This window comes from Thamnophis elegans, chromosome 1 (genome assembly GCF_009769535.1).
Source record: "Thamnophis elegans isolate rThaEle1 chromosome 1, rThaEle1.pri, whole genome shotgun sequence".
NCBI lineage: Eukaryota > Metazoa > Chordata > Lepidosauria > Squamata > Colubridae > Thamnophis > Thamnophis elegans.
The window spans coordinates 47,390,154-47,415,501 of NC_045541.1; the positions used below are offsets into that span (position 1 = coordinate 47,390,154).

The 25,348-nt window shown below is 41.7% G+C and overlaps 1 protein-coding gene across 2 annotated transcripts in view; it reads left to right on the top strand.

Annotated features, from left to right (window-relative positions):
- NCKAP5 (NCK associated protein 5) overlaps positions 1-25,348 on the top strand; it is a 606,853-nt gene that overhangs the window by 158,263 nt on the left and 423,242 nt on the right. Inside the window, exon 1 of one of the 2 annotated variants that reach the window (XM_032215475.1) lies at positions 8,275-8,561. The exons of the other annotated variant lie outside the window; for it this stretch is intronic. The gene's annotated coding sequence lies outside the window, so the exon portion shown is untranslated. Of the gene's footprint in view, positions 1-8,274; positions 8,562-25,348 lie in introns of those variants that run through there. 2 annotated transcript variants of the gene reach the window in all.

Consider the following 25,348-nt stretch of genomic DNA (forward strand, 5'->3'; position numbering starts at 1 on the left):
ACAGCTTGTACAAATGTTTTCTTCAACAAAATCTACTCTACCGCTATAAGTACTTAAGGACATTGAATATGCTACTATTTTTTTCTCATATCAGCATTGTGTCAAAATAATGTTAATTGGCCTATATAGTTCAGATCTCATCAAACAAACAAAACCAGTTATATTTGGTAGGACAAAAGTCCATGCTGATTGAGTGTATCTCTATTTTGTCTTTAAGATAGATGCATTAATTGAGTTCTACACCAACTTTTCCATTATTGTACTGAAAATCAATGTTGAGCTAACAGGTTTAAAATTAACAAGGTCACTTTTGAAAGGGGTATTGATAATATGGCAAGACTTTCTTGTAATACTCTGTCTTATTGTGTCATGGTTGAATATATTGCACACTCTGTGAGTGCTGATGGACTGAGGATCAAGGAAACTTCATGCTGTACGCATAAACCAGCAGGTCACTTATGCTCATGCCAAATTCCATTTTGTTTATGCTACATATGCTTTGAGGGAAGTAAAAGGGAGATTATTTATATTTTTAAATTTAAATTCATTCTTAAGTAATGGGTTGAACTGGAGCCTAGACGATTCTGCTTCCTTATTTATAATTTAACACCCATATATCTGTCAACTAATCTGAATTATTTACCTCAATTTCCGTTTTTTTCCCATTAGTTAAAAATGCACAAAAACATATACTGTACTTGTACTTGATGGGAACTCATGCCTCTTATTAATGTTTTTTAATGTCAATTTTATCCTGAGGTATGATCACATTGAGAGTGTTTTTTTAAATAGTCACCAGGGTTAATGTGATGGATAAGATTCACATATTATCTATGTGTTAAATCATGACATTAAAAAATTGAAAATAAATACGTAAATACAATTACTGTTCACAGTTTTTAAAAGGTATGAATAACTAAATTGCTGAGCAAAATTATAGGGAATAGGAGAAGAACCTTTTCATTGTAAAGTCATTAGAGAACATTTTTCCCCGCTAGGCTGAATTTTGTATATGCATCCAGAAGCATTACTTTTTCCACTTTCCTCTGACTGGAGTTGGACCACTTGAAACTCAAAGGCAGTGTTTCTCAGCTTTGGCAACTTTAAGATGTGTGGCCTTCAATGTCCAGAATTCGCCTGCCAGCTTTTTGCCAAAGTTGAGAAACATTGCTCTAAGGTCTTGCTGCTTGCTTTCTCAGTGATATAATTGGAAACAAAGTCAGTCCCAGATGCCTCTCAGTGCTTCTTTTACTTTCTGGCTGTAATTTATGCTATTTTGTTTCTTTAGTTAGAAGTTGCTTTTTAAAAGACTGATCTATCAGAAATCCAGTTGTCAGGCCCTTCTATTTTCAGAATTTGAATCAGATGACTTTTAAGACGTTTTTTACAATTGGCACAGTTCCAAGCAATTATTTCAATTAAGACATTTTTGTAATTACTTAGCAAATTCCAATAGAAGAGAATATATGTATAGTAGCTCAAGGCTGAACTGTGGAGTCCTTGATGGTCGTTATGAAGATGTTCCATTAGCTGACTAGATTAACATCATCAGTGAGCACTGGGTAATGAAATGGCTGCAACCAACCAACCAAGCTTAGAGACCAACAAGGATTCCACATAGCTAATTATCTGGCTCAGAAATTTAAGGAAATTACAATGGCCAGAAGTGTCGGATATCACGATTCCTTATTAAGATTTCAGAAATAGCCGTCCATACTGAATTTCATGTTACAACAATGAATAAGCTACTAAGCAGGAGCGTGACTGTCATCTTAGATTTGTCAAATGCTAGCTTTGGACTTAGTTTTCCATTTAAGACAACAACTTTATACCAAAGCAGAATGGCAAGATTTCTAAAAGGGTTGCAACATTTACAATTCACATTGTGGAGATTCTTCTGTATCACTGACTCTCTGACAATTCTCTGTTATATAGTAACCCAATGTAATCTGAAATAACTTCATTTTAATATTATCATTTAAGTCAATGGTCCCAACCTTTCTGGCTCCATGGGCAGGCAGCAGTGTTGGCAGCGAAGGGTTGGCAGGGGGGAGATGGTTTTGCATGCACAACCTAGATTCTGTACATGCATAAACTACATTTTGGGTAGTCATTCGCTGCTTTCATGGCCTGGTTCCCAACAGGCCATATACCAGTACCAATCCATAGACTGGGGATTGGGGACTCCTGATTTAAGTTGTTTATTTTCCATCTGTCTCTAGACTTGTTGTGAACTCTACACCTTCAGAGCTGCATGAAATATAAAGCAGAAGTGATGTTTGAATTATGGAATAGAGCCAATCTTTCCTTTACTAAAGTCCTTTCCTTTTCTCAAAGCATGCTCCATTTGCATTTGCAATGACTATCTATTTGGCTTTTTCTCTGTATTTTATCAAGAGAAAAAAAATCACCTCAGAATCAAATCTTGCATGTATGTATATATTTGCATAATCCACATATTTGACTTCCTGCAGGTATATCCATAAGCTGGGTACACATCACATGCCACACTGTAATATAATCTGCTTCTTTGTGATTTCATATATGCTGTGAGCGTTTTTTGGTTTATAAATTAGGCTGTGGTTGAATATCTTGTGTGATCTATCCAACCAAAACAGGTAGTCCTCGACTTATGTCGAGAGAGAGAAAGAATGCTTGGTGTAATCACACCAGAGTGGCTAGAATGGCTAAAATACTGAGGTCATCGATCAGAAAGTTCAGCAGTGTAGCGCTTCAAATCCCTTGTGCCGCGTAATGGAGTGAGCTCCCGTTACTTGTCCCAGCTTCTGCCAACCTAGCAGTTCGAAAGCATGTAAAAATGCAAGTAGAAAAAATAGGGACTTTTAAGTAATCAGGCACTGAAGTGAGGGTTCTTCAAACCGGCTTTATTAAGCAACTCAACTAACACTGAGGAATCGAATGGAACAATGCCCGCCTGACAGCTATTTATACTTGATAGTTGTCAGGCAGGGAACCAATCGGAAAGTGGCCATTCTCCCGCCGGCCAGCAGCCGCACCAGAGCCAATCAGAACTTCTTCCGGCTCTGGCTTCAGCTGCCAGCTGCATCGGGGAGGACGCAACCCTCCTTTCCCCCAGATTGCGCATGCTTAATCATCTAGATATTGCAGTCTTCTGCGCATGCGCTGGGAACGTCTTGGAAAGGGAGTGTCCATCGTCGTCGTAGGTCTGCAGTCATGATGCAGCAGAGCTGAAGGCCCAGCCCCCGGACCAGCGCGAATGTTCAAAGGTAAGTTCCTGCCCGCAACGTCAGCAGGCAGCACACGGTGTGCAAAGGAGGGAGGTAATGTTTGAAATTGGTGCGCCGCGTTTCACTGCGATTTCGGCTTTGGAGCGGCTGGCTGGTATGCAGCGTCCGATTGCGGTTGGGAGGTTAGCATGGCCGGCTGGCATCGTAACAGAGAGGTTTTGCGGTGGCGCAGTTGATTTATATGGCACCGCCAAAGTCGTCCGTCGCTGAGCTGGACCCTGTAAGAGCAGGGCCCAGTTAGTTCTGTTATGACTCCTGGAAGCCACTTGGGATTCCCGGTGTAGTTTCTAAACCCCCTCCCCTACCAGAAAGGGCCGAGGGGGCCTTTGGAGTGGAAGGCCGGAGGGGGCATAGGAAGGGTTGAGAGTAGTCCGGAGTCGGCGGCCCATAAGAATCTCGGCTGGGCACTTGCCGGATGCCTGGCAAGGGGTAGTATGCTGGGCCCGGACATATGTCTGAAGCCTGGCTGGCCAGAGAAGAGGGCAGAGGTGAGCAAGGGCTTCCTTGGCCGAGCGGACAGCCCGCTCGGCCATGCCATTCCCAGCGGGATGGTACGGGGTCACCTGAGCGTGGCAAATGCCAAGGCTGGTCAGGTAGGATTGGAATGAGGCGGAGAGCCATTATCCGAGACAATGACGTCAGGAATGCTATAGGTTGTGAAGAGGGATTCCAGAATTTGAATGGTGGTGCTGGATGTGGTGGAACGAATGGGGAAAATCTCAACCCACTTGGAAAGGGCATCCACCACGAGAAGAAAGATGTGACCATCAATGGGACCAAAGAAATCAATGTGGAGACGGCACCACGGCATGGAGGGGGTGTCCCACTCCAGGGCAGGGGCAGGGGGAGGGGCAGGCCGGACAACCTGGCAGGGCAGGCACCGCTGGACCCAACCAGCAATGTCCGCATCCATAGAGGGCCACCAGACATAACTGCAACCAAGGGATTTCATTCGCACAATGCCGGGTGGCCCTCATGGAGGCGGTGGAAAATTTGCTGGCGAAGGGCAGCAGGGATGACAACCCTGGACCCACAGAGGAAGCAGTCCTGAGTGATGGACAGCTCATCCCGGCGACGGAAGAACAGCAGGCGGCATGATTGTCCGCCGCCCAGCCCTGGCGGACAGTGCCCAGGACCCTCTGGAGGAGAGGGTCAGTGCGGGAAGCATGGGCAATGTTGGCCGCAGAGAGTGGCAGGTTCAAGTCATCAGTAAGCGAGACGAAGGAGGAGGACGGGGCAGGGTCAACAACAAGAATGGGCAGCGGGCAGCGGCTTAAAGCATCCGCATGACCCATGTGTTTGCCCGGCTGGTAGAGGAGGCTATAAGAATAGGAAGCCAGGAACTCGGACCAACAGGACATGTGGGGGGAAATGATGGGAGGAATCAGTCTGTCCCCCGCCAAAATGCCCAAGAGAGTCTTGTGATCCGTTAAGAGGGTGAAGGGGCAGCCATAGAGGTAGTGATGAAAGCGTTTTACCCCCGCCACGGCTGCAAGGGCCTCCTTATCCAGCTGGCTGTAATTGCACTCAGTCCTGGACAAGGTGCGGGAGTAAAAGGCGATCGGGGCCTCAGAGCCATCGGGCAACGAGTGGCTCAAGACGGCCTCAACACCAAAAGGGGAGGCATTGCAGGCGAGGAGAAGGGGAAGACGCTCATTGTATTGGATGAGCACTGGGGCAGCTGTTAGGAGGCGTTTGACAGCCGCGAATACATGCTCCTCACGGCTCATCCACACCCAAGGGGCGGAGGCATCCAACAAATGGTGAAGAGGCTCCGCAAAGGAAGCCTTATGTGGAATAAAAATGGTGTAGAAATTAAGAAGGCCCAGGAAGGCTTGGAGCTCTGCCTTGTTGGAAGGGGTGGGGGTGGAGGCAATGGCATCGATTTTGGTGGGAGTGGGGTGGATACCTCGAGAGTCTATGAGGTAACCCAAAAATTCAACGCAAGGGACGCCCAGCTGACATTTAGAGTGCTTCAAATGGAGGCCTGAGGCTCTAAACCTTGTCACACCGCCCAAAGTGTTTTGACGAGTCCTGATTGATCAGCAGCAGCAATCAGGACGTCCTCAAAATATGGCGTAACTCCAGGGATGCCATGGAGCAGACGCTCCATCAATCCTTGGAAAAGGCCAGGGGCGACACTGATGCCGAATTGAAGCCGGTGGCACTTAAAGGCACCATGGTGTGTCACAATTGTTTGTGCCACGGTGGTGGCGTCATCTACGGGTAGTTGCTGATACGCTTGGGCCAGGTCCAACTTGGCAAAGATTTTGCCCTGACCCAAGGAATGCAACACATGTTGCACGACCGGAACGGGATAGGGATGAGCCTGCAACGCCTTGTTGACAGTTGTCTTACAGTCCGCACAGATCCTCAGAGATCTGTTGGACTTAAGAGGTAGCACTATAGGGGTTTCCCAAGGGGAGTGATCCACAGGCTCTAAGATGCCCTGTGTGATCAGCTTGTCTAACTCAGCGTCAACCCGTACCTGAAGCGCAAATGACACCCGTCTGGCCTTAAGGCTGATGGGCGCCACCGTGGGGTCCAAATTGAGGGAGATAGGGGTGTCCGATAACAACCCAGGGCATTATCAAAGATATCGGGAAATTCTGACAGTAGGGAATTGAGGGAGGATGCCAGGCGTAGGGAATTGATGCCTGATATGGTGAGGCCAAAAGCTCGGAACCATTGGAGCCACAAAAGGGAAAGCAGGGGGTTGCGGACCACAAACAGGGGCAGAGGGCCCTTAAACCGTCCATATTGGATGAGGAAGGTGCCACAACCCACAATGGGAATGGAATTGCCTTGGTAGTCCCGGAGATGACCAGTAGTGGGAGATAGGTGGCACTGATGGAGATGAGGCAGCAGGGCTTTAAGCGTGTCCCAGGACATAAGGGAGCAGGCCAAGCCAGTGTCCAGCTCCATGGTGCAGGGGCGGCCATCGAGGAAGACGCGGAGATGCATCTTACCCCGGCCCCCCGAAGCAGAGGTAGCAGAGTCAAGCATCCAGTCAGGGAGCGGGCCCTCTGGTTCTGAAACAGCGTAGTACCCTTGGCAGGCTGCGGAAGGTCAGGGGCTGGTAGGAATGGGCACTTTGGCAGGTCGTGGTTCAACAGGAGGAGAGTGGCAGATGGCCGCAATGTGGCCCTTCTTCCCACACTTGCGGCAAAGGGCCGAGCGGAAGCGGCAAGAGGAATGAAAGTGGTGGCCGCCACAGCTGAGGCAGGAACCGCAATTCCAGAGGGAAACAGTTCTCAGGCGGTCAATGGCGAGGTTGACCTTTGATCGGGAATCGTCGGGGCCGAGCTGACAGTGGACGGAGGAGTGAGGCAGCGAAGCCAAGGATGACGGAGGGAACTGGTGGAGGTCCGGGGTAGACTTCACGGCCATTTCATAGGCTCGCCCCTCGTCCACTGCAATCTTCAGGGTCAGTTCAGCCGGGAGAGAATGCGGCGGTGGAGGTGGATGTCCTGGAGGTCATAAATGAACTGTTCGAGGAGGGCGTCATCTAAATCCATGAACTCACAGTGGATTGCGGCAGGCCTCAGAGCAGCCACGTACTGGCTAATGGATTGGCCCTCAGTCTGGATGCACCGCCTAAAGAACTGATGGTGGGCATAGCGAGAAGGCGTAGGCTCATAGTGTATCTTGAGCTTGGCCAATACCCGGTCCAAAGGCATGGTGTACACAGGTGTAGGAGCAGACAGAGTTGGCACAGTGGCGAACATTTCAGGGCCGCAGTAGTGGAGGAAAACGCTTCTCTTCCTACCCTCAGAGAGGTCTGTGAGATCGTGGGCCTGTAAGAAGTCCTCAAAGCGTTCAAGGAACGCATCCCACAACTTCGCCTCAGGACCGAACACGGCGAAGACAGAGGCAGCAGCAATAGAGGGGACGTGGACGGGGTCCGTGTCACTCATCCTCGTCGACAGTTTGAAGTAATCAGGCACTGAGGCGAGGGTTCTTCAAACAGGCTTTATTAAGCAACTCAACTAACACTGCGGAATGGAAAGAAACAATGCCCGCCTGACAGCTATTTATACTTGCCAGCTGTCAGGCGGGGAATCAATTGGAAAGTGGCCATTCTCCTGCCGGCTGGCAGCCGTGCCAGAACCAATCAGAGCTTCTTCCGGCTCTGGCTTCAGTTGCTGGCTGCGTGGGGGAGGATGCAACAGGGACCACCTTTGGTGGGAAGGTAACAGTGTTCTGTGCGCCTTTGGCATTTAGTCATGTCAGCAACATGACCATGGAGATGTCTTCGGATGGCGCTGACTCTTCTGCTTTGAAATGGAGATGAGCACCGCCCCCTAGAATCGGGAACAACTAGCCCATATGTGCAAGAGGAACCTTTACCTAATCACACTAACTTTGATTCCGCATTGCAAAGGGACAATTGTGTTTTGTCATTAGAAAGTGATTTGTCAAGAGTCTAGAGCAGTTTTTCTCAATCTTGGAAGTTTCCAGGTGAATGGATGTCAACTCCCACAATTCTCCAGGCAGCATGCTGCCTGGGGAATTCTGGGAATTGAAGTCCACACATCTGATCCAGCCCTTGCTTCCTCTTTCTGTTAAGATGAACTTGACTGCTGAGCAGGGAGAGGGAAGCCAGAGAGCCGCTTAGTTTTCTCCACTTGTCTCTTCCTCTCGAGACCCCCCAGCTCCAACCCACAGCAGCAGTTTTCCTCAGACAAGCTCCCCCCTCACTTCCTCGACCCCCGCTTGCAGGCAAAGCTTTGTCAGAGCCGTTCCGTTGCGACCGATTCTGATCGCAGGAGATGGGCAGCACTCTTTGACACCCCCGATCCTAAAGAAGCCTCCTCCGCTTAAGGGAAATTAAAAGGCCCCGACCGCAACCCGGAATAGCGGGGCAGGGCGGGAGCCCGTCACCCGCGTCCCCTCGGGGAGTTGTGCCGCCCTGCCTCGCCTCCGCTCCCCTCCCCGCAGAAGAGGCCACCTTCCCCCAGCCCGCCGCCTGGCCGGCCCTCCCCGAGCGCACGCGGAGCGGCGGCCCTGTCGCAGCCCGACAGGGAGCGCCAGCAAGAGACAAGCTCGCCGGCGGCAGCATAACAACAAAGCGGAAGAAGCGGCGGCGACGGCTGCGGCTGCAGCGGCGGCGTCCCGGACTGCGTCCGCGGTCGCGCCCGCTAATGCTGGGAGACCCCCATGCCAAGTTTAGAAACTCGGGGGCTGCTTGCGCTGCCACCGCCGGGCACCCGGGCTGCTCCAGCGGGTCCCCGGGGAGCGTAAAGGCCCCGCCTCTGCCCGGCGCCTGCAAAATGCCCCTCCGCAGAGCAGGTAAGGTAGCAATTGCGCCGAGCCTTCCCTCCTCCTTCCCCCGCTGCCCTTCTTTCCTTGCGCGTTTTGCTCTCCCCTCACCTGCTCTGAAGTGGACCCCGCCCTCTGGCGTGTCTCTCCCCCCCCCGTCTCCTCCCCTTCTCTCCTGGTTTAAGGCAAAGGTAAAAGTAGCACTGGGCGAGGGGCGGGCGGTGGAGGAGTGAGCGGCGTCGGGGGTCGCAGGGCTTTTTTGTGTCTGTGTGTCTGAGAGAGAGAGAGAGAGAGAGAGAAAGCAAGATGGAGAAGCGGCTGACCCGGGCATGTGCCCGCCGGCTGGCCAATCTCGCCGCGGCGGTCCGGCGGAGAAGCGCGCGAGGCCGAGGCGTGCGCTCGTGCGTGGGTTCGAGCCCCGTTGCAAACCCGTTGATCCCTTGCGAAGCGGGTCTGGTAGACGCCGGCAGGTTGATGCTTCCTAAGGATCTGTTTTTAAAGAGACAAGGGAGAGAGAGAGGGGGGGGGACTGTGGAGTTGTGGCGGGTTCTTCGGATGGACCTCTCCAAAGCTTGCAGCCCTGGGTTTTGCTCCCCCTCCCCACCGTCTGCCTGACTGGTTCGTGGCGTGTGTAATTTGCCTGTTAACGAGTGAGATGCGGGCCCTGGTGGAGTGTGTGAGTGGGGACGACAGGCCCTCGCGTCTGAACTTGCGGACGGAGGGACGTGCAGCAGTGTCCACTCTCTCTTTTTAAAGTTTTGCACAGCTCGTGCACGACTTGCCGGACGCAGCTGTGGACAAGCCTGACCCGAGGGAGTGGAAAGGGCTAGTTTAGAGTGCTTAGGGAATGGGGATGAAGAGGTGGCCTCGTTGAGTTACGGATGGGGAAGATGGGTTTAAGCCACGCTGGCTTTTGGCGACAAGCTTCTGTCGCTTGAAATTGTTGGTATAGTTGGGCTTTTGTTAAACCCGCCTCTAACCCCAATCCCCCCCCCCTTTGATTTCCCTTTCATCCAACTCCTGCTGCTGCTGCTTGGTCCTGGGATCAGCGCTCCCACAGTTAGGCCTTTTCTGTCCCTTCTGTTTGCTTCTCTTCCTGCTGCTATCAGGGCCCTTCTCCTTTGCCTCTGCTGGTTCCTTTGCTTGTTCTTTCTGCTGTCCCCTGTCCTGCTGTTTGCAAACTCTTTTCCTTTGGCTGCTGCTGCTGCTACTGCTGGAAAGGGGAGCTAGCTGTAGGATTGTATGCCTGTTGCTACTGGCAACTGAATATACAGAATTGTTATGCATCCATAAGCAGCTTAATTCTGATGGATGGCAGAGAAATATGATCATTTTAGGATGACCGAGCTGAGGTATATGGTGCTGTGTGTGTGCATTGTATCTCAGATTCAAGTTTTTAATCTAGAGAGTGAATCCCAGAAGCTGCTTCTTTGTGATCTGGGCGGTTTATCCAAGCCTTTGATGAGGTTGTAGGAAACCTGTATATTTGCCTTTTCATTATCTATGCTTCTGTTGGTTTAGATAACTGGAGCTTTTCAGTATCATTTACTTCTGTGCTTGAGTGTTGAAACTCACCTGTCTTACTGACCCATAAGGATTTCCTGACGTCTGTCCGAAAGCAAGATGTAACGAGACCCATTTAGTACAGATGATATAAATATTAATTTTCTTTTATTTTCACACTCTTTCACTTGTTTATTACTTCTGACATTTGTACCAGAACTAGAATGAATGGGATGTAAAAGAGAAAAACTTGTGTGGGTATTTGGGTTAATACTAGTCCCACCCGAAGTTATTTATTTATTTATTTACTTACTTACTTACTTACTTACTTACTTACTTACTTACTTACTTACTTACTTACTTACTTGATGTATTTAGCCACCAATATCATATGCATGACTTTTAAACAGCTTTCCTTTTCCTTTTCCTTCCTTTCTTTTCATTTTATTGGCTAGCAGTTCCACCCCCCACACCTTTATGTAAAGTAACTTTGTGTAGTTAGTTTTATATCAAACCTACATTCCTTAGTTTTATAAATACAAGCCAAGCTAAGCAAATCATGCAATGTGATTGTACGATGAATAGCTAGATTTACAAGCATTCATGATTTTGTAGCCGTGACTTGATATGATATGGATTTTAAGCTTACATGCTTAAAGTTTCCTGACAGGCAACTTTTTATACTGCTGAATATGTGAATATTTATGAACAATATGATTTGGAGACACTCTAATTCTAATATTAAGAAAGTACTGTATAAATGAAAGAAAGAAGAACAAAAAAGAATTGTTTAATTATGGTTTCAGCATTCTTAGGATAGTTTATGGGGGAAACACATGACTAATGATACCATGTTTGAACTGGATGGCTATTTCTTCCAGAAAGTATGCTTTAAGTATACATGGCAATATCTGTAATGAAGCAGTTGATTACTTATATATGATTAAAGTATCCTGAGTGTGTGTCAATATGCTACATATGCCTCCTAGTTGGTGGGATGTGTGGATTAGCATGTTAGCTTTCAAAGTCGTATTTAGAGTAGAATTTGCATTAAGCAGCATGGCCATGCTGGGGATAAAACTGCTTTGGTTACACTTATGCCATCTTGAACAAAATGCCAGAAGTGATTAATACAATCTCTAACTTTATCAAATAATCAGCAGGTGATCTCTAAAGTATAGATAAAGTTTTAAAAAGTGTTTTGCGAAAACATGGCCTTTAATAATCTATGGACTACCTGGAAACAATTAGCAGATACGGAACAATGGGATTTGGAATATAAGAAAAAATAAGTAATAATGGACATGAATTAATGATTAGATTGTTTATCTAAGTTTAGATGAAGGGAAGGATATAACAGATATGAGTAAAAGTAGTTTGAAATTGTGGGATAAAATTAGCTTATTCAGGAAAGTGGAGATATAGATTTAATTACGAAAGCTAAAATATATTATTGTTATAATCTTATCTTGCTACCATAGTCTCTCTCAAGGTAGTGTGCATATCTAATACCCCTGCTTCCCCATAATAACAATCCTGAGAGGTGGGTTGGACTAAGAGAGAGTGTCTTGCCAAGGTCACTGATTTGGCTTTCATGCCTCAGGCGAGACTCACAATTTTCTGGTGTCTAGGCTGGCACTCTAGCCACTATATCATACTAGCTAAGAAAAGTAAACATTCGGTTACTATGAATTCACCTGTAAGTAAGAATCCATAATTATGACAGTTAGATGTTATGTTCAATGTAATTGTGAAAATGGGAAGAAACAGAGATGGATGTTTGCAAAAATATTATGCAATATTCTGAAAACCATCCAAGGATTGTGCTAGATAAGATGGATAGGTTGGAATACAAAGAAAATAATGCAAAAAGCGGAAATTTACTGAAATTTTAGCAGAAATTGGTGACCCAGGAATTAGTGAGAATAATGAAATATCATCTTAGAAAAAGGTATGTTTCAAATTCATAGACTAAACCTAAGCCACCTAGGATTACTTCTATAATTGTGATGTCAGGAAAGTTTGATAAATAAATAAACATTTGAAAGATAGCATCCATGGCAAAGCACAATAATATCAAAACAACAACATATATATATGATAATGTCCTCAAATACATTTCATTATTTGCACCATACCTTTGGATGTCCATGTGCGAAGGAATAAATACGACTCTTGAAATACTATTGATCTGATTGTTTACAATGAAAGACAGAGATAACTTATTGTACTAGGATGATGAGCGGTTCTGAATGTGGCAGGCCATTTTCTGTTATTGTCTGGAGTCAATCATGAGAAAAATGAGCATGGAAGAAAAATAAGAAAAAGAAATGAGAATGTAAGAAGTATGACTGCAGAAAGAAAAAAATGTCAGGCTCTGAAACTGAGAAAGATGCAATACAGTGGAACTTCTGTTCACAACTGTAATCCATTCCAGGACTTTGGTCACAACCCAATTTGGTTATGACCAGAAGCAAGTCTGACTGTGCTTGCACCTACAAAAAAAATGGCATGGAAGGGGAAATTGTCGCAGTAGGGAAAATTGCCGGGGTGTGTTTGATCGCCACCAGAGGATGTGTTCACAACCAGAGTGAAACATTTACCGGATTTTTTTGATCAGCACCCGATTTGGTCGTAGTCAGAAGTGTTCATGACCCAAGGTTTTACTGTACTTGGTGATTTTTCCAAGCAGATGTCTTTAATGTTCCACACCAAAGGCAGAATCTTGCCAAACTAAAGCACTGTACTCTCTACAACTGCCACATACTCTGGGAATGATTAGGGAGTTTGTCTTGACCATTTCTCTCAAACAAAATACCTGAACTGAGTTGCATCTGATTCCTCTAGAATGCACCCCCTCCTCCTGGGATCCAGATTATTACACTCCATCACAAATAGGAGGTCTGTATAAAACAGTATTAGAAGATAACACATAATTATACATAATTATACATAATTAAAATACATAAGTGCACCAGCATGTCTAACGTCCCTGTCCTAATGTCCCCATTTATTTGTACCAATTTCCCGTGTTCTTATTCATGTTTATTCTTATTCCTGTCATCTTGTACATGAGTGACAAACTAAATAAAATAAGTAAATAAATATGTAACTTCCCAACAGAATAAATAGAAAGTGAACCAATGAATAGAGGTTATGGAAACTGCTTAGAGTAGAGTAAAAAGTACTATGCTACCGAGTGCCACAGAAGTGTGAGCCATTAATAGAACAAATGGCATTAATAATAAAAGTGATTAAATTATTTGAGCTGAAGCTGAACTGAAAGAATGCTGTAAAAAGCATTTTAGAGCTTTGTAATGGAATGATAGAAATATTTTGATGTGTGAAATTGAAAACAAATGCTAAACATTTTAGTACAGTACAGTAAAAGATACTTGAAAAGGAATCATAAGTCTAAGAATTTAGAAAAATGCTAAGGCTGCAGGATGGATGGTTACAGTGGATAAATGTTAAGAGATGAATATCATTTCAAGTGGCTCTACAGGTTTATTAAGTTGTAAAAAAATTGAATGAAAAAAGTGGGATTAGTTTATGTGTGGCAATTTACAAGAATATATTGTATGAACAATGTGCAACATTTGGGATGTTGAGTCAGACATTTCCATCACTGTTCCATCTCATCTTTAGGAATTTGGAATTGTTACCCTATTAGTTAGAATAGAGTGACATCTAGTAGATGAAACTAGAGTATGCTGATTCATATTATGGATGGATATCTGATATATCTTCCTAGTGAATATGCTAATTTAAATTTTTGAATGGTTATGGCACTCCTGTTTTCCATAAAATGTAATAATTTCATGTATATTTGGTTTTGGAAATGGAATGGTCACCACTCTATGTTGTTTTGACAATCTATGTCTCATTGCTTGAATATAAAGTCTCATTTGAGTTGATCTTGACTCAACACGGATAGATCCATACTATGATTCTGACAACAAAATGGAATTAGCCTTTTACTGCCTTCAGTTTACAAGAGACTAACATTGAACAGATTAGTTCACTTATGACACTAATGCATTGTTTACAAGTCTTATTGCCTGTATTTGCCCAAGACACTATACTAAACCAAGCATACCACATTATAGCTTAATACATTGTGGGAACCGACATTAGAACAGAAAAGTGAGGTGTAGGGCAGGCTGAATCTTTCCCTTAACGATGTTTAGGATATTGAACCTTGTAATATTTAAATTTATTGTGACACTTGGATTTTAAACACATTTGTAATTTGAAAAAACAACTTGAGCACCCTCATACAAGATGCCAGTTGTAAAATGGTTGAATTAAACATTCATTTCACAGAAGGCTAATAAGGCAAAAAATATAGCTTATTCTGAAACTTGAGCACAAGGCAAATATGTCTTTTGAGCCTCAAAGCACAGACGTCTTATTCTGAACTGAGTTTTTTTCTGCTTGAACAGAATATTCATTTCACAGATGGCAAGTACCTTAATTTAGAAATTGTCTTTATATAGATTATTGTAAAATGCATGTGTCATTACTCACACTATCTCTCCCTGTATTCTCACTCAAATATGTCCTAGTCTTTACCCCAATTTTTAAATATCTAGAAATTCCCTGAGTTTATTCCCATTTTTCCTGTCTCCCCCATTCCTGATAGGTATTTTTGCCTATTTTTCCTTTTTCTTTCCAACATAATAAAGTCTTTGAAATAAAGTATGTAAAAATGCTCTTTGTCTGTCTGTCAGAGGAATAATTCTCTAAGAATTGAGCACAACTGGACTAAATTTGTTGTGGTGGAAGAAGATGGCAAAATAAAGAGGAAATTCAAAAATAGGCTAGATCTGTCCAAGTGTTAGGGAGCAAAAAAATAAATATCCTCTATGTACTTCTATGAGACAAGCATTCAGTGGCCTGGCATGTTGATGGCTGTTCCATTTTAAGCCCACCACTTTCTAGTCATAGTCAAACTGCTACTCAGATAACACTATATATTGTGTGTGCAATTCGAAATAGGTCCAGAATATTATAGGTAGTAGAATTTCTGATAGGTAGACAGAAAACTTGTTTGATTCCAGCACTTTCATGTCTGCTGTTTTAACATTCAATATAGGTAGTTCTTGACTTACGGCCCGTTCATTTAACCATCTTTTGAAGTTATAAAAGTACTGAAAAAAGGGACTTACTACTGGTCCTTGCACATATGACTATCACAGCAACCCCATGATCATGTAGTTGTGATTCTGGCACTTGGTATCTGGCATTTATTTATAATAGTTACAGCATCCCAGGGCCATTTGTGATCTCCCCAGCCTGTTTCCAACAAGCAAAGTCAATGGGGCAAACTGAATTCACTTAATGAGCACATGATTTGCTTAACAACTTTTGTAAAAAAATTGTAAAACTGGGCATGGTCACAGGATGACTCACTTAACAACTGAATCAGTGACAGAAATTTGGGTACAAGTTGTGGTTATAAGACTAGGACTACATGTATTTCTGCAGGTGTTTTATTGTAGGTGTTGTATTTTCATCTGATTTTTAAAATAATTATATAAAATAATATTGATTGAGAGATGATAATGATAGATGATAGATAGATAGATAGATAGATAGATAGATAGATAGATAGATAGATAGATAGATAGATAGTCTACCTAGTCTGAAATACATTTATTTTCTTAAGCTATATGCCATAGCAAGTTGCTACAAATGAAAGAAAGCAGGATAATGCTTATTTGGAACATACAGATTAATAGCTGCATTTTGAGTAGCTACATGACTTGTCATGTGCTGTTTTGTGGCATGAAAGTTTCTTATGACTGCAGCAGGTATTTGTTATAATTATTATTGACTGTATTTTGGCAAAGCATCACAGCACCATTGTTTTCATAATTGTGTGCTTGAAAAAAGAAATTGGCTGACAGTATCACAAGATCTGCAGCCATTAAATACTTTGAGTGTTTGCATGAACATAAACTTTCTCCAGTTCAATTCCCAGGGTCAGTACTTACTTTTAAGAGCAGAACATGACATTAGGAGGGAGCGTATCCATACCAGTTTGAGTTCTGTTTCTCATAACATTCTGTACTTCGTAACAGTGTTAGTCGACCTGGTGCATTTCAGATGTATTCGACATCAACTTTTAATAAATTGAATTGAGTTTAGAGGAGTTTACATGCAGCACCCGGAGGATAGGATACCATGTCAGGAAAAGATTTTCTGAGCTGCAATGTGGGAAATAATCTCATTGTACAAACTATTTTTGGGCTTTCATGACATATTTGAGTTCAGGTCTGCACAGGGGTGAAATGCTACCAGTTCAGATTGGTTCACCTGAACCGGTAGTAAAAAAAATCCTGCCAGTTCAGGTGAACCAGTATTTTCAACAATCAACTGTGACGCGTGATTTATATTATCTAGAATCACCCGATTTCCTGCTTTCTAGCTAATCTAAATCGCGTGGCATAGTGGATACCACTCTCCTTGCTGGTCTACTTACCTTTGCAGGTGCTCGGTACTAGGCTCCGCCCACCCACCCTGACATCATCACCTATCTTTTTTGACGCGCATGGTCCTACACATGCGTGGAGGTGGTGCCTGCGCTGACATTTGCGAACCAGTAGTGAGGGTAAGTTGATTTCACCCCTGGGTCTGCAGGTAATGCACCATAGTGTAATGTCATATCACGTTTCTAATAGATTATGAGGTAGAGAGAGTGACTGGAGTAACGGTAGTTCATTGTCCCTTAGCAGCATTTAGTAAGGCTGTGCATGCTTCACAATAATTGGGGGAAAGTGCCTCTACTCCACATAAGCACCTTCCTTTTTATTCATTAAAAAGGTTCTCAGTTTCCAGTCTTCTAAGTAAGCTCTGCTAATGGATACACTTGAAGGAGATGACTTAAGGTCACCTATTCCAAGTTTCTGCTCAATGTAGGATTCACTAGGTAATCTCTGACAGGTAACCATTCAATCCCTCTGAAGACCTACAGAAAAGGAGAATGTATAACTTAATACAATAGCTCGGTTATACCTTGTTTAGTCTATTATTTCATTCTAAATTGTACATCTGAAAGCAAGTGGTATATGGCATACATAAACCAGAAGTCCTAGGTCCCTAACATCTGTTGTTAGAAGACCTGTCTGACAGGTAGGATTTGATATTTCTACCTGAAATATAAGGAATTCATCCAAAACAGCTGCTGGATAATAGGTTACCTCTGGGGTTTCAAAACAGTATTTTCAATTCTCCTATTTATTAGCTGGTCTATTTGATCTTGATGTGGTTTTTTTTGGACAGTAAAATACTTTCAGGTGTTCTCATTTCATTCGTTCACCATCCAATCTATTGTATTTGTATATTCTTGTTGAAAGAAGAGGGCCCCTTTGAATTCAGATTTCATGAAAGTAGAATTACCTTAGAAATTGAACAATATTTTTTTTTCATTGACATCTGTCTGGTTTAGTGATGGATCATAGACTGAAATTAAATTGAAAATGCTGTTTGGGGCAAGAATTCTTTATAGGTGATTTGTCAAAGCTTTTTTTAAAAAATATTTTATTCAAAGTGTTCCTCATAAGATGCTAATTCAATTCCTATGATTTGAGTATTCACCATATTTTTCCCACTGTTCAATATATTACTATTCAATACAAATATTTTCAGTATTTTTACACATTTCGTTTTGAAGCTTTACTTAGGTTGAATGCCAGTTTCAGGTGATTATTTGATGATCCTAGAAACCATTGTTGAATTTTTTTTTAATGTTTTGGAAAGATGCATAATAAAAAACTCCATTTATTCCTTGCTGATTTTGTACCTTTCATAAGATTTTCAAATAAATGAGCTGTTGTATTTGAATGATTAAAATCATGTATTTGCATTTAGCAGAACTAAATTATAATAATAAAGACAATCAATCTTTTTGGGCCAGTGCACACATTTGGAATTTTAAGAGAACATTTTGGACATTCTTGCAAAATGACTACCTTGGTGGGATGGGCGAATTGATGAGACTTTTCTTCATTGCCACCACTATCCCCTAAAGCTTTATATTGTTCTTTCTCCCCTGGGCTGATAGGCACATTTCCAAACAAAACTTTAGACTGCAGCCATATACAATTTTATTTTGTTATAATTCCTCTGGGATCAATTAGGTTGGTTCCCACCCCTCTCTAGATGTTCAGAAGGCCAGTAAAATTAGGCTCTTTTGTAGAGTCTTGGAATAGACTATAAGGTGGGGAAACCTTCCTTCTATGAATTTGGATGCAGCTATTCTTTGGGATAAGGGACATGGTTGCTCAGTGGGTAAGACACTGAGCTTGTCGATCAGAAAGGTCGGTGGTTCAAATCCCCAGTGCTGCATAACGGAGTGAACTCCCGTTACTTGTCCCAGTTTCTTCCAAACAAGCAGTTTGAAAGCATGTAAAAATGCAAGTAGAAAAATAGGAACCACCTTTGGTGGGAAGGTAACAGCATCCTGTGCGCCTTCAGAGTTTAGTCATGCCCACATGACCACAGAGACCTCTTCGGACAGCGCTGTCTCTTCGGCTTTGAAACGGAAATGAGCACCGCCCCCTAGAGTCGGGAACGACTAGCATATATGCGCGAGTGGAACCTTTGCCTTATTCTTTGGGATGCTGCTGTTTGTTTTATTTTAATGGTTTTGTTTTGTGGGCTATAAGCCATAGAAATAAATAAATAGATAAAAAAACAAACAGAAGTAGTAAAATCTATGGGGAACGTAAAGACATTACTGGAAATAAAGATTATGCCTGAGGCTGATGGCTTGTTTCACAACAGGTGAGCTTCCTTCTTTTAAATGGAAAGAATCTAAAATATACAAACCCAAATGGATGTAGCAGAAACGCTGGCAGGTGCAAGGGAAAAAAGTCACTTGGCACATTGATATTCACAGATGCCACAATCTATTAGCACAGTTTCTTCATTCCTCTGAAATATAATTTTAGGAAGAATGTGCACTCTGCCTATTTTTTTCCAAGTAGTCACTATGGTATAGTAGAGTGACATAATATGATAGGAAGATCCTGACCCAGGTCTGTCCTCTGGCATGGGAACTGGGTGTTTTTGAGCCAGTCATAATCTCTGAACCCAACCTATCCAACAAGATTGCTGTGGGGATAAAACAGCAGGAGATACCTAGGCAGTTTACTTCGATGCTCTGGAGAAGTAAGTCAGTAAGTAAATAAATGAATAAAATATATTCAGATATTGATAGCGATGTGACATTTCTTTCCCTTAACTACTCCATGTTCACAGGCTGTCAATTTGTTTAAATAATTGAAAATGTCAATTTTTAAAAACATGATCTTAAGTTCAAAAAAATGTCCCATTTTAAAAGTTTGCCAAGCAGAACTCTCAGGGTAGCAGTTCATACAGAAATAAGGTTGCTTGGGTCATAGTGCTGACAGGAGATAACTTTTAAAAACTTGCAGGACTGAGTTAATGAGTATGAGGGTTCCCTGGGAATTAACTAATAGCATAAGACATCGTGGGAAATATTTGATGTGTGACACTTCAATTTGACAGTAGTGTACTTAAGATGATTATACTTTAGGGGTGGGAGGGGCTTTGGAACAGATTTTACAGCTAGCGTTGCATTTTTAGTTACAATTTTCCCAGAGATACAGGCTAGCAGGTCAACAATTATTTCAGTGGGTCTTATAGTTCACATCTTAATGCAAATATTCTATATTAAATAAACTCCGAGCATCTCTTTATATAAGGCTTGTAACCAATTTGAAAGGAAATTATTTTCCTTTTGACAGAAGAAAAGCATCTTGCTCACTTAGCTAACAAGGAATGAAAATAAACATTGAAATATTAGAGGGGAGGAAGATTGAAAGTTGGCCTCAAAGCCCAGTAACTGATATTGAATTAAATTCAGAACTCATACACGGAAACTGAAGCATAAAATCATAATGGTGCCTTGAATTATCTTTTAAAAATCTCTTGTTTAAAAAAGTCATTCATTGCTTTAACTATTCTAACAGAGCTGAAGCATTATTGTGATGTGTCAGCCGGATGGAAGACAACTGTTCTGCCTATTCTTTTCTATAACAGTTTGTAATATGCATGAACTAACGTGCCTCGGATGCATTCATTAGTGGATGAATACCCTGTTGACTTATCTCCTGCTAAGTGTTGTGAACCAGTCTAAAATCTGACAATCATTCCACCATCAGAAGCTCTTAATTGTGTAAGGAGCGTCTCATAGTTATCAGCTCTGGACCAACCTTCTGCTCCCTGTGGGATTGATATGAATGGCTGTCATGGAGCTATAGATATTAAGAATTATGTAGATCAAGATGAAATTTATAGGGGAAAAAATACATTGTCACAGAAATAACACTAAAACTTAGCACTGCATGTGAGACAGTTCCCCCTCCAAAACAGCTGCAGGGCAGGCTGCTAATTGGATTGGAAAAGTTGAATGAGAATTATTTGATTTTGTCTTCCTCTATCTACTTTCTCCATTCCCCAAATTGACTTCTCTAATTGCTATTAGTTTCTCTGAGGGGGAGGGAATAGTGTGTGTGTGTGTGTGTGTGTGTGCGCGCGCGTGCGCACGCATGTAGTATATATGTAATTGACTAGAATATTTTTTAAGACAGACCAACTCAAAAATTCCAAATTCCCCAAAACAATATATACAATATAGAATATAAACATATTGGCAATTTACCAGAAATTTTGTGTAGATATAGATATGTATCAAGGCGCCCTTTGTTCAACAGATTATTCAGTTGGAGGCTGTGGTTCTTTGTTTTTAAAACGTTAAGCTACAAAATTATCAAAAAGAAATATTATACTCTCTAGCCATAGTTATTCAATGAGGAAAGGATGTTTTAGAATTCTTAATTCTGTTCTAATACGATCAGTGTCAAATTTCCATGAGAAATGTATATATACATTAAAAACAACAATACAAATTTGCTATGTAAATTATATATTAAAATACTGCTAATCTTAACAAAATATGAGCAATATTATTAAAAGCAAATCAGGTTTTCATAGTAGTGTAACTCAAGATTAGTTTAAATCAGTGGTGAAATTTAAATTTTTTTACTACCGGTTCTGTGGGTGTAGCTTGGTGGGCATGGCAGGGGAAGGATACTGTAAAATCTCCATGCCCACCCCACTCCAGGGGAAGGATACTGCAAAATTCCCATTCCCTCCCCACTCTGGGGCCAGCCAAAGGTGGTATTTTCCGGTTCTCCGAACTACTTAAAATTTCCGCTACCGGTTTTCCAGAAACTGCTGAATTTCACTCCTGGTTTAAATTCCAGAATTACCAGTAGTTGGCTTTGCTGCTAATTCTGAATCTGTGAAGTGGTAGATTCAGAATGCAATTTTCTCTCAGCAGGAAGAGAACCTGGTCTTCATTAGGAAGAAGTTAGACATTGAAATTATGTATTTAATAAATTTAAGTACTAAGTAATTCCTTAGGATGTGTAGTGCTTAAGAATTCAATAATAAGAGGATACACCTAGCATACATTGAAATCCATTCCATTTTATGTTTCTTCCTTTTGTTGTTCAGAAGAATCTGAATCATTTTATCAAAAAGCCTTTATGCTGTTTTTAATATTTTAAATCAGAGCTGCTGGGGGGTTGGGTGACATATCAATTTAATGAATAATGATAATTAAAAATGCATTGCTAAATGATTAGAATAAATTGGGAGTACAGTACTTGCAGTGGTGTGTTAACCATTAAGCAGACTAAGCACATGCTTAGGGCAGCAGGCCCAAGGGGGCACTACAAAGTTGAGAAAGAAAAAAACAACAACGATTTGTACAGTATGTACAAAGGAAGGGGGCACCAAGATTTGTCAGTGTTTAAGGCACCAGTGAGCCTTAATCCACCACTGAGTACCTGGCTAATCTTGGCAGCTAAGCAGGGATGACCCAGTTTCTTCCTTGGATGGTAGGCAGCTGAATATTCCTGTTGAATAGATTACAAAGTCAAGCAAACATGGGGGAAGAATGAGAAATCATTTTTCTAATGCTGTTAACAGCAACAGCATGAATATAGTAACTAGAACAAGAGTTTCTGTAACCAGCCATTATTATGCTTTTAGTGCTGGAAGAAACCACAACTGGTAAATTACTTTCATCTTATCCTGTTTCCTCTCCTATGATAGAGGTTTTGCTTTAAAATAATTCCCTGTGTGGTGTGGCTTTTTGCCATCCAGGGTTTCTCATTTTTGGAGCTCTCCTGATAAATTTGATAACTCCATTTGCCTTTCAGACTACATTAAAGTTAAATTGAATCATTTTTGTGTCTATCCAGGGGTTTTAATTTTACTAGGCAACATATTGTACCTTGTATTTTTATGTTGAGTTGTTTTATTTCATATACTTTTACAGTATCTTTAAAGTCGTTCCAGAAATCCAAGATGAAGAATATCAATACAGGTAGTCCTCATTTACTGACTGCAATTGGGAACAGGAACTCCATTGCTAAGTGTTGCAGCTGTAAAGTGAAACATCCGTGACTGCACCTGACATACAACATCAGTTTGTCAATTCTGGCTGCAGTCCTTAAGTGAATCACTGCAGATCACTTAGTGTGACATCACATGACTGCAACTTGTGACTTCCCACCAGCTTCCCTACTGTGATCATGTGACGGTGGGATTCTGTGACTACTGTATAAATGCATGCTAGTTGCCAAGCGTCAAAATCATGTGACTGCAGGGACATGATGGCCATGTTTTGAAGACCACTTGTCTCTTTTTTCAATGCTGTCTTGTCTTTGAATGATCACTGAATGAGTATTCGGTAAGTGAGGACTACCTGCATAGAATATTTTGAATATACGGCTCAAATCAAATTTTTGATTCAACTGTTGCAGAAGTTTAGATTGCTAAATTAGATTGTTAGAATTTATTTATGGTATTGAAATTATTTTAACACTACTGCTCAAGTATTTAGCAATAGGATTAGTCTACCAGCAGCTGAAATGCAGTATTAGTTTGTTGAGGGTGTCCTTTATCGCCTTTAATTTTCACTTTGGTGTTGGAACCCCTGCTGTGCCTAATAAGGCAAATTTGTGAAACCAAATAATTTTTTTAATAATTTTGGAATTTATAATATTATACAAAGATGATAGATTTTTCCTTTAATGATTATCAGAAGACTTTATATAAATTTGCAGAAATTGGGCAATTATATGAATATCATGGTATTGTAGGAGATGAGCAGGCTGAGACTGAGGATGTAGTCAAATGCATCATCAGTTTGGAGTCACTGTGCTCCTACAAGATGCATTCTGTTGATCCTTATCTAGTACCAATTTGGCTTGACCATTTGTAGATCAGTTTCCTATATATAGGTTGCATGTAATAAATTTTTAGTGCTTTGAACTCAACTCCTTTTCCTGGTTGCCTGCTCCTGACAATTATATTATAAATTGTAATAAATCAAAAATGTCATTTGATGGTAAGTTATTAAAAGTTGTAAGGGGGGGAAAGTTTTATTTATTGTCCAGAAGCTGTTAAATACCTAAGGATTACTTTTACAGTAAGCTGTTAAATACCTAAGGATTACTCTCCCCAAGAAAATATCCATTTAGTAGATAAGAAGATTTCAAAATATACCCTCCAGTTAAAACAGGATATTAAGAGATGGATAAAAATACCTTTTAAGTTTGTTGGACTAGTTACTGCACATAGGTTCAGAGCAATGTCTGTGTTGGTGCCATTTAAATACCTTAAATAGATTGATAAGTTAATGATGAATTTTATATGGAAATAACAAGAATCATCCTTGCTTCCTTATTAAAGCCATGCCTTTCTTTAATGATGATATCTTTAATTTTGTTTTAGTTTTGATACTTGTTATCTAGGGCTTTTTTTGCTTGTTTTTTTATTTGTTTTAGTATAAGATTTTTCTTTTTTCTCACTATCTGGTGGTTTTTATGTGCATTAATTAAGGATTTTACTTCAAAAAAAAATAATGGTTGGGTTTTTAGGAAATGAACAAACTGAGCCTGAGGGAGAGGTCAAATGCACCCTAAGTCTCTGCGTACCAACAAGAGATTAAGTCCAGCCCATCTTGAATTCCTTTCTTAACTCCCACTCATTTCCCTTAAAGGCCATTTAGCTTGCACTAAATCTTTATACTCATTTGGATTGCCTGAATCTCCTGATTTCCCAGGTTTCCTCACTTTAGACTGGAGTTCAGTGTGGGCATTGACTTGGATTCTCAGCTCCTGTTTGAAGAACATGTGGTAGTTGGGTCTAAGAAAGCCTTCACACAAATTCATTGAGTGGGCCATTTAACATCTATTCCTGGATCTATATGACCTTTGGGCAATCATGCACACTCTAGACACCTCACAAATGCAATCTCCATAGGGCTGTCCTTGAAGATCATTCATCTGGTCCAGAATGTGACGTTGCTGACCGAGAACATTGGACAGTGAAGACACTTTCCAATGAATAGCACAGAAGCCACTAAGCCCACACTACAAACATCAGTTTACATGCGACAAATATGTCCATAGCTGAATTCCTCCTGTTTTGCTTCACTCCCCAATGGTAGTATAAAAAGAAGCCATCGCATAGCCTCCTTCCACACGGCTCAAGACTTTTTAAGTTGTTTTAGTAGTGTGGGAAAAAAGCATCATGCTCTGAATGTAAAATGAGAAGGGGCCGTGTGTGTGTGTTTGCGTGTGGGTGTGTGGGTGTGTAAGCTGTCATCATAAAATATTCAGATTAAACCTAGGTTTGTCCTTTATCAAGGCAATCACTAGACTAGATTTATAATGGTCTGGAACAATAAGGAAACAAAATCAGTATTCTTTGTGGCTCGGCTGTTACCTCAGAGCAAAACTAGTCAGATGTTCAGTGCACATGTTCCCCAGTTTTTTTTTTTAAACCCACAAATAATTGTTGGTAGTGGGCAGTAGAGAAAGATAGACTGGCACTACAGCAGAACATGAAAAACAATTTAACTGATTCCATCCCAGTTTAATAGCGATCAAAATATTTAAGACACCAAGTACGTGTACATTATAAAAATGCATACTATATGAAAACCCCCCACTATATTTGAAGTGGCCTGAAGGTGTTAAACTAAAACTCAATTGAAAATAATCAAAAAATATTGTGACAAGTATCGAAATAGGGATCATGGCTCTCAAATACTCTTAATTAGGCCAAAAGAAGGAATTTTAAAAACACTACTTATGCTATTATAGCCTTTCAGTAAAAAGCTGTATTATTGTTTATGGCAGAGAGATTTTTTAACATGTGAATGGATTTGTAAACAATGCTTGTTCTGTTATATTCTGCCAGTC